At 45.2% G+C, this 7,616-nt stretch overlaps 1 pseudogene; it reads right to left on the reverse strand.

Annotated features, from left to right (window-relative positions):
• Positions 1-5,017: 5,017 nt before the first annotated feature.
• On the reverse strand, positions 5,018-5,134 carry LOC136637676 (5S ribosomal RNA; annotated as a pseudogene).
• Between the last annotated feature and the right edge of the window lie 2,482 nt (positions 5,135-7,616).

Here is a 7,616-nt window from a genome sequence, read left to right on the forward strand (position 1 = left end):
GCATGATCACTGTTTCCCACTGGCTCAGTAACGTTTACATCTCTAACCAGGTCCTGCGTACCGCACAAAATTAAATCCAGAGTCACCTGTCCTCTGGTGGGCTCCGTGACTAGCTGATCTAAGCCACAGTCATTTAGCATGTCAAGAAATCCGGTTTCCTTAGCGTGACCAGAACACAAATTGACCCAGTCAATATGAGGATAATTGAAGTCCCCCATGATTACAACCCTGTCCTTCCTTGTCACCTCCCTGATCTGTTTCCTCATTTCAAGGTCCCCATCAGATTTCTGGTCTGGAGGACGATAGCACGCCCCCAGTATTACATCGCTGCACAAGCCTGGTAATTTAACCCACAGAGATTCTACGGTGGAGTCGGACCCACCTTCAATCTCTACTTTGCTGGATTCTATCCCTTCCTTAACATAAAGGGCCACCCCACCTCCAACACGCCCCTGCCTGTCCCTCCTGTAGAGTTTATAGCCCGGGATTGCGGTATCCCACTGATTCTCCGCATTCCACCAGGTTTCCGTTATGCCCACTATGTCAATATTTTCATATATAGAATGATAGAGGCACTAGGTATGTCATCAATTTAACTGAACATAACACACAGAACAATAGATAGGAACTTTTCAGTAAATAGGCTATGCCACAGACCAAGGTGGCCAGTCTGTTTCTGCTGCTTGGTGTGTGCTCAGTGAGGCTAGAGTGCTGAGACCAATCAATTCTCCTGTTCAGGTGCAGGGAAGAAAAGGCTGAAAGGGCTTTAAAGCAAGGCCAGGGGCTGGGCCAGTGGTTTCCAAACTAAGCTGTGGTTTCCTGGGGAGCCGCAGACACCAGTCAGGGGAGCATCAGAATCCTTGTGAAAACCCACTTCCCTATACAATGTATAGCTGCGGTTTTCAAACTCCCCGGAAGTTTGAAAATTGCAGTAAGTCCTTACAGGGGAACAGAGGGAGGCAGCGGGCGCGGGGGGAAGGCAGCGATGCGATCTCCAGGATCGCACCACTCAGGAGGGCCACAGGGACTGGGATGCACACACCAGTCCCTGTAGCAGTCTGTCGGAGCTGCCTGCAGGGCTCCCCAGCTTGTTAGAAGTGAAAGTGGAGTAATTGCGCTCCACTTCCAGTTTTGTGGAAGTGGAACGCAGTCACTCCACTTTCACTTTCTGCAGACTGGGGAGCCCTGCTGGTGATTGCACAGGGCTCCCTGTACCTCCGACAGGCTGCTGCAGGGACTGGTGAGTGCATCCCAGTCTGTTGTAATATATGCTCCAGGCCTATGTGAATTTACAGGCTGAACAGGTCAAGGCTAGGCTCTGATGTCTTGGCCTGAAGACATACCGTGTAGCCCTGCTGCCTCATGGAATTGGCTGATGCAACAGGGCATAGCAGGAATGATGCAATACCCTGCAATACCAAGTCACAAGACTATGAGTCATACTGTCACCAGATCATAGCCCGCTTCCCATTGGCCAGTGCCAGTATATATTTGAGCCTGTACAAGCTACTGTGTGGGAGATGTTATGTGGAGTGCCTGCGGGAAGCTACATGGTGGAGTTAGTGGTTGAAGATTGTGAAAAGTTCTATCTTTGCTGTTTTGCTTTGCTGTGCTGCCTTAGCACTGTACATATTGTACATACTTCTAGCAAAAGGACATCTGGTGGTGGAGCACTGCCGTGTCTGTGCCTCGTTATTTCCTGGGAGTATCTGCCTGACCTTGGGTCTCTGGAGCTGCGGTGCCTGCTGCGTACTCAACACAGTCCCTGCAGCCCTCCTGAGTGGCATGATCCTGGGGATCGCATCGCTGCCTCCTCCCTGCATCCCCCGCTCCCGCCCCTTAAGTGGAAAGAGGCCAGCTGGGGCATCGGGACACCCCAGTCTGAAAATAACTGATGTATAGGATTGTAACCCAATGAGGAGCCATGGTAGATCAGTCAAAAAAGGAGCCACCAGTCAAAAAAGTTTTGGAACTACTGGGGTAGGCTTTGGGGATAACTACATGAAGAAGGGAAGCAGGGCAAGAGAGTCAGAGCTGCTTTCCAGGCAGAATGTTGCATGTTGCAAAGTGGCCCAAAGGATGACAAAGGAGCTTGCACGCAAGTTTCATTCAAGGAGGAAAGTGGGGGGAAAGGGTTGGAAAGGAGAAGGGGACTCTCCCACTGTTTGGAATGCCTTTCTTGTTGAAATCTACTGGCCTTCTCCTTGACCATTTTTAAACAGAGGGTGAAATCCTTCTTATCCCTCAAGGCCTTTTAAATTGTTTTTCTCATCTAAATTTGTTTTGGTCTTATCTGGGTTTTCTTGCCCTTTTTAACTGTTGTTTTTTTAGTGTAGTATTTTTTAGTTGTATTTGTGTTTTAACGGTATTTTAAAGTTTAAAAATGTGTTTGCTAACATTAACCACCTTGAGCTGTCTTTATAAAGATGGTGGGGTAGAAATCTTTGAATAAATAAATTTCAGGAAAAGTTTGGGGTAGCAGTGTGGACCTCGCTCTTATTTCTGTGGGTGGTAGTCCTGTCTTAGCACACAGCAATTTGGCATAAAAATAGTCATAGATATTGAAGAAACTACTGGCAATCCAGCTTGATTGAATCCTTACTATATTGTTTTGATCAGGAGGATTCAAAAGGCTGTGATTTGTGATCACAAAAGGCTGTGATCTCACAGCGTCTCCTCCGTTTTGCTCTAGCGGCCCAGAATGGCTCTGAAGCGGATGAGGAGGAGTCGCTTACATGCTGTGGTGAGGTGCTGTGCAAAACATAGTGTTTTGCACCCCCTCCACCTATGCTACTGAGTGTAATTTATAAAATAATGTAATTTAATAATGTCCCGATCCTATCCAGGGCCGGCCTGTGGGGTACAGCACTGCTGACATTGCAACCTGCGAGCTGACTGGGGACCACACCAGCCAGGAGAAGTAAGTAAAGAACATTTTTACTTACCTTCTCTGCCACTTCCTGGTCCTCCATGAGCCTACTCAGATCTATGCCAGCTATTTTGCTGGCATAGATTTGAACCACTGCAGGGCACCTGCCAGACCCAGTATGGAGGCTGCTGCCGAGATTCACCCCATCCCTCCCCCCAATCCGCCCCCAAATATATCTCCTCGCTGGCTTGCGCCTGTCAATGTACAACCTGCAGGGTGCTGTTGGCAGTGCCTTCTGGCCCTTGCACTGGCAGGAAGGCTCTGCAGAATGGCAGAGAGGCTGCCATGACAGTGGTCCATGCAATGCGCTGGTGGACGTCATGGTCCACCAACCCGACATGCAAATAGGATTGGGCCATAAGTGCCTATTGCCAAGAGTATCACATTGTTTAGACAGATGATCACTGATTTGGTTTGCACTTACTATTCTATTTATTTTGTAATTGTCTTCATATAAGGGTAGTTACTTGATAAAGTGGTGAATTGTTGAAGTGTTGAGCAGTATTCCCATGGATCTTTGTTTATCACATATCTTTTCTGCTATTTTCTGGCAGTGTTTATACCACTTATAAGTAAGTGTTTGAAAAAAATCAAAATCCCCAAATCAAAACTTGTTAAAAGTTTGCCCTGATAATGCCTTCCTAAGCCTGGCCATGTATTTACAGTTGCCATTTCCTAAGTATTCCTCCTGTGCACGTTCCACAGATGACCCATGCCCTTTAATTCTTCTCTCTGTGTATTTTATGTGTATATCTGAGTGGGCACAACCACAGAGTTGGTTGCAAGAAGGTTAAAAATAGCTTTTTCCCTGCTGCTATGTGTTATCTTCTAGCACAATGGAGTCCCTGTAGTTGCAAGATGCTTGTATAGGATTATAATTATTTGCTGGCATGTAAGGTTAGGTTTTGACAGCACTGGTTAAGTTTGGACCAGGCAATATTTTCATTTCTCCGGAGTAATGCAATTTGACAGTTCCTTTGGCATTTTTGATGTCTTTATTCCAAGCTTTCCAGATAAGTGATTGGCCCAAAGGGGGAAGGAAGGGAGCACAGGGAGCGAGAAACATTGCATACCTTCAGGTCTCACTACTTTCAGATAATGCCGTCTGCTACAAGTGGGTGTAAAAGTGGTAACGCTGGACTTTTTTCTTTTTGAAAAAGAAACAATAAATGTATTCACACAGAATTGAGGAAGTACTGTTGTGCTACAGGGAGAAATTTCCTGGTAACCCCATCTGGAGATTGTTCTGACCCATGTCACAAGGAGACAGCATGAAAATCTGGAAAGAACATATCATTAAACTCTTCTGCGTTGGCCACAGGTTGGCCGAACTTTGATCGACATGAAAATTTACATGATGCACCCCTAATTTACATGAATCCTTGATTGATATGTTTTATAATCTCATCCCAGTTAATGTCATTACTGATGCAATGGGGATCCGAACCTTTTGTAAAAGTTACTAAAGCAAATTTGTCCTAAGCTTTTAAAAGAGGTCACAGCAAAATTGAATAGGAGGGTTTTTTTTTTCTGCTTTCAAATCCACCCTTGGCTCAGAAAATAAAGTCACCAAACCATGTGTTGGAAAGGATATATTATAATATTTTTTGTTCTGTAGCAAAATGAGAAGCATGCATTTCTACCACCAGGTACATGTAAATGATTTGTTAAGCTATGCGCACCTGCATTTAGATTTGTCTATATTTAATCTGCTACTTATGCTGCCAGATGCAGTTACAGTCCTGTGTATATTATTATATGCAATATGAATATTCAAATAAGGGCAGATTTTTGTGCTTTCAGAGAAGCCAGTTTACACAGTCAGCTGCCAGTTATCAAGGCCTGGTTCATACATGCATATACCTCACTTGGCTACTCAATGCTTGATTCCTGAAATCTGCCATTCATATAGAAATGCATGTATAGGGAAGAGGATTGTTCATGGTCATGTCTGCTGGCCCAGTCCTTAATTTCCAGAAGTACCATTTCACAAATCCTGTTTTCCCTCCAAAGTCTTTGAGGTGTAATTCCTGCATATCATCTCTGAATTGTGGTTGGCAACCTTCAGTCTCGAAAGACTATGGTATAAGCCTACAGCATCCGGTATTCCCAGGCGGTCTCCCATCCAAGTACTAACCAGACCTGACCCTGCTTAGCTTCCAAGATCAGACAAGATCGGGCATGTGCAGGGTAACAGTTGCTGGGGGTCATCTCTGAATTGCCCTGGCAATAAAATCAATCCTGTTCTGAACTATTGACCCCTTCACCTTGGATTCTACGGGAGATATTAATATTCTATAACTAACCTGTAGAAATAACAACTATCTTTGTGGAAATCAGGATGTGTGATGTCTCTCTTACTTTCATCAGATTGCCTTCACTAAAACATTCAGTAAGTCACAGCCCAATCCTACCAAAATCCTCCCCACCAATCAAGCCGCAGCAATGGAGTTCATGCTGCATCCATGGGATGGGTAGCGGTTGGGACGGTCTCATCAAAGTAAGTGAACACTTATGCCAAGGAAAGCTTTCACTGCTGCTACAGGACTCCTTAGATCTATGCCTGCTATTTAATAGGTATAAGTCCAAGCCATGTAATGGTAACAGAAAGGGAGATGGAAGGTGCTCAGATATTGACGCACGGCAGTTCCACCGATCCTATACCCAGCTGGCCTCCATCCCCATTCTCTGTCTCACCCAGGAACATCCTTGATTCTCCTCCTCCCTGCCCATTCCCAGTTCTGGCTGTGATTGCATCAAGAGTGTATGGGGCCACCATCAAACTCACATCTGGTAGTCATTTACATGGAGGAACCAGTTAAGAACAGAGACTGCCACATGCAGTCCTTATATGGGAAAATCTTTGATTATGTGATCTCTTTGAGTTGCTGAAATTGTCCGCATTGTCATAAGCACATGTACAACTTTTATGCAAAGGTGCCAGTTAAAAGAACCTGTGGTGACTGACACTCTTACCCAAGGAACATGCAGGCTGGTTTCAAGGTTCTTGAGATGGGTGGTCTTGTTCACTTAACACGGTTTCTCCCCTTTGAAGAGGTTGGCATCCATTCATTGTGGGACAAAGGTGGCCTCTCTGTAGGTTCCTTTTTGTAGGGTCTCTGTAGGGTCACAGGATACCCTCCTGCGACTTCAATACCTAATGAAAGCGAGCAGTTTAAAGTTACACCATGGTCGCTGTGGCAAAACACTCATGTTTCCCTCACTTTCTCCCCCCCACCACCTCAGTGTGACACTTGTGTCAAGTATCCTTGTCGCCTGAGCAAGTACAGCACTGATTTGTGAAATGTCGCAACAAGCAAGATAACTTCAGGGCAGTTGTGACTTCCCTCTCTTTCTGTTGGCCAGTTCTCTTCCAGTGGTGCCAGAAATGGGATGGCATGGGTTGGGTCATTGTGACTCCAACAGCACCTGAGACGAAAACAGTGCCTCTTTGTGAGCTCCTCCTGGCAGTGAATTTGGTAGTGGCTGGAGCTGGCTATTTGGTCGCATTTGGTAGTCACTGCATTTGGTAGTCACTGGAGGTGGCTATCTGTCACCTACTGCCTAATGTGAACCAGCTCAGTGTTTTAATCAGCATATCTAGACATTGGTGCAGCCAAACCTTTGCTCACTAGTGTACAGAGAGGTCAAGGAGAAAATTTTGCTACTGGCTTATTCATTCAAAGATCTGCAAAGCTCATTCCAGGGTATCTCTGAAAACAGCTGAGGAGTAATGGGGAAAATGCTATCAGCAGGTAGATAAGAACTAGCTAGGTGCCATCCCAAATGCAATGACATTAATCCTTGCTTTGGTGAGTACCATAATAGTGGTGAACTATCATCTGGAGCAAAGATAAAGGTCTCCATAATCTCAGAGAGCTAATTAACACTCGGTCACTTCCACACCACATTTCTCTAAGAAAGAAAAGTGGGAGGGGGATGGGAAGCAAGGAACTGTCTCCTGAGCAGAGGGAATTCAGTACTGATTTTGAGTCTGTGGCCTGCGCAGCTCTTCCTGTTTTGAGCTGTTTGCTGCTGATATATCTCTGTCAAGTGATGATTAATTGCTGGCTCAGTTTCGGTTGAGCCCTTTTATCAGAGAAGAGCCATTTGGCTAGCTGCAACTTTTTCCATTAAAGGCCTGCGCTTTCTTTCAAAGTTTGAAGAGAGTTTGTGTTTGCGAGAAAGGGAGCAGACTGTAAACATGCTGGCAGGGGACAATTCAGTTCAATGCATCTATCTGGGAGATGAAATTGATTTTAAAAACCACCAAAACACATTGGATCGGAGGGCTCATTCACATGTTACAAAGAAGGAAACCGGAATAGAAGTGATCCATAATGAGATCTACGAGTGACTCTAATTCGTTCCTGGATCTTACAGTGAGTGAGAGGGGGTCACTGTCACTGCAGACACTAAAAACAGGGAGAAATTTTTATAAGCAGTAAAAGCACAGAAGGTAGAAGTAAATTTTAAATTTCAATCTCAAATGTCTGATCATAAACATTGTCTGATTCAAACTGAGACACAATGGCATCATTTCCCAGTGCTAGCTCCTCAGATAGAACTAGAATTTGAGTCTATGCTCAGAGATGAAAGACAAGAAAGTGGGCACCTGCTATGCATGACTCTGCTATCGAGTGGGTACAACCCCTGGTTTCAGGAAGTGTCTGCAATGTGATGACAG

Source organism: Tiliqua scincoides, chromosome 1 (assembly GCF_035046505.1).
Source record: "Tiliqua scincoides isolate rTilSci1 chromosome 1, rTilSci1.hap2, whole genome shotgun sequence".
In the NCBI taxonomy this organism is placed as follows: Eukaryota; Metazoa; Chordata; class Lepidosauria; order Squamata; family Scincidae; genus Tiliqua; species Tiliqua scincoides.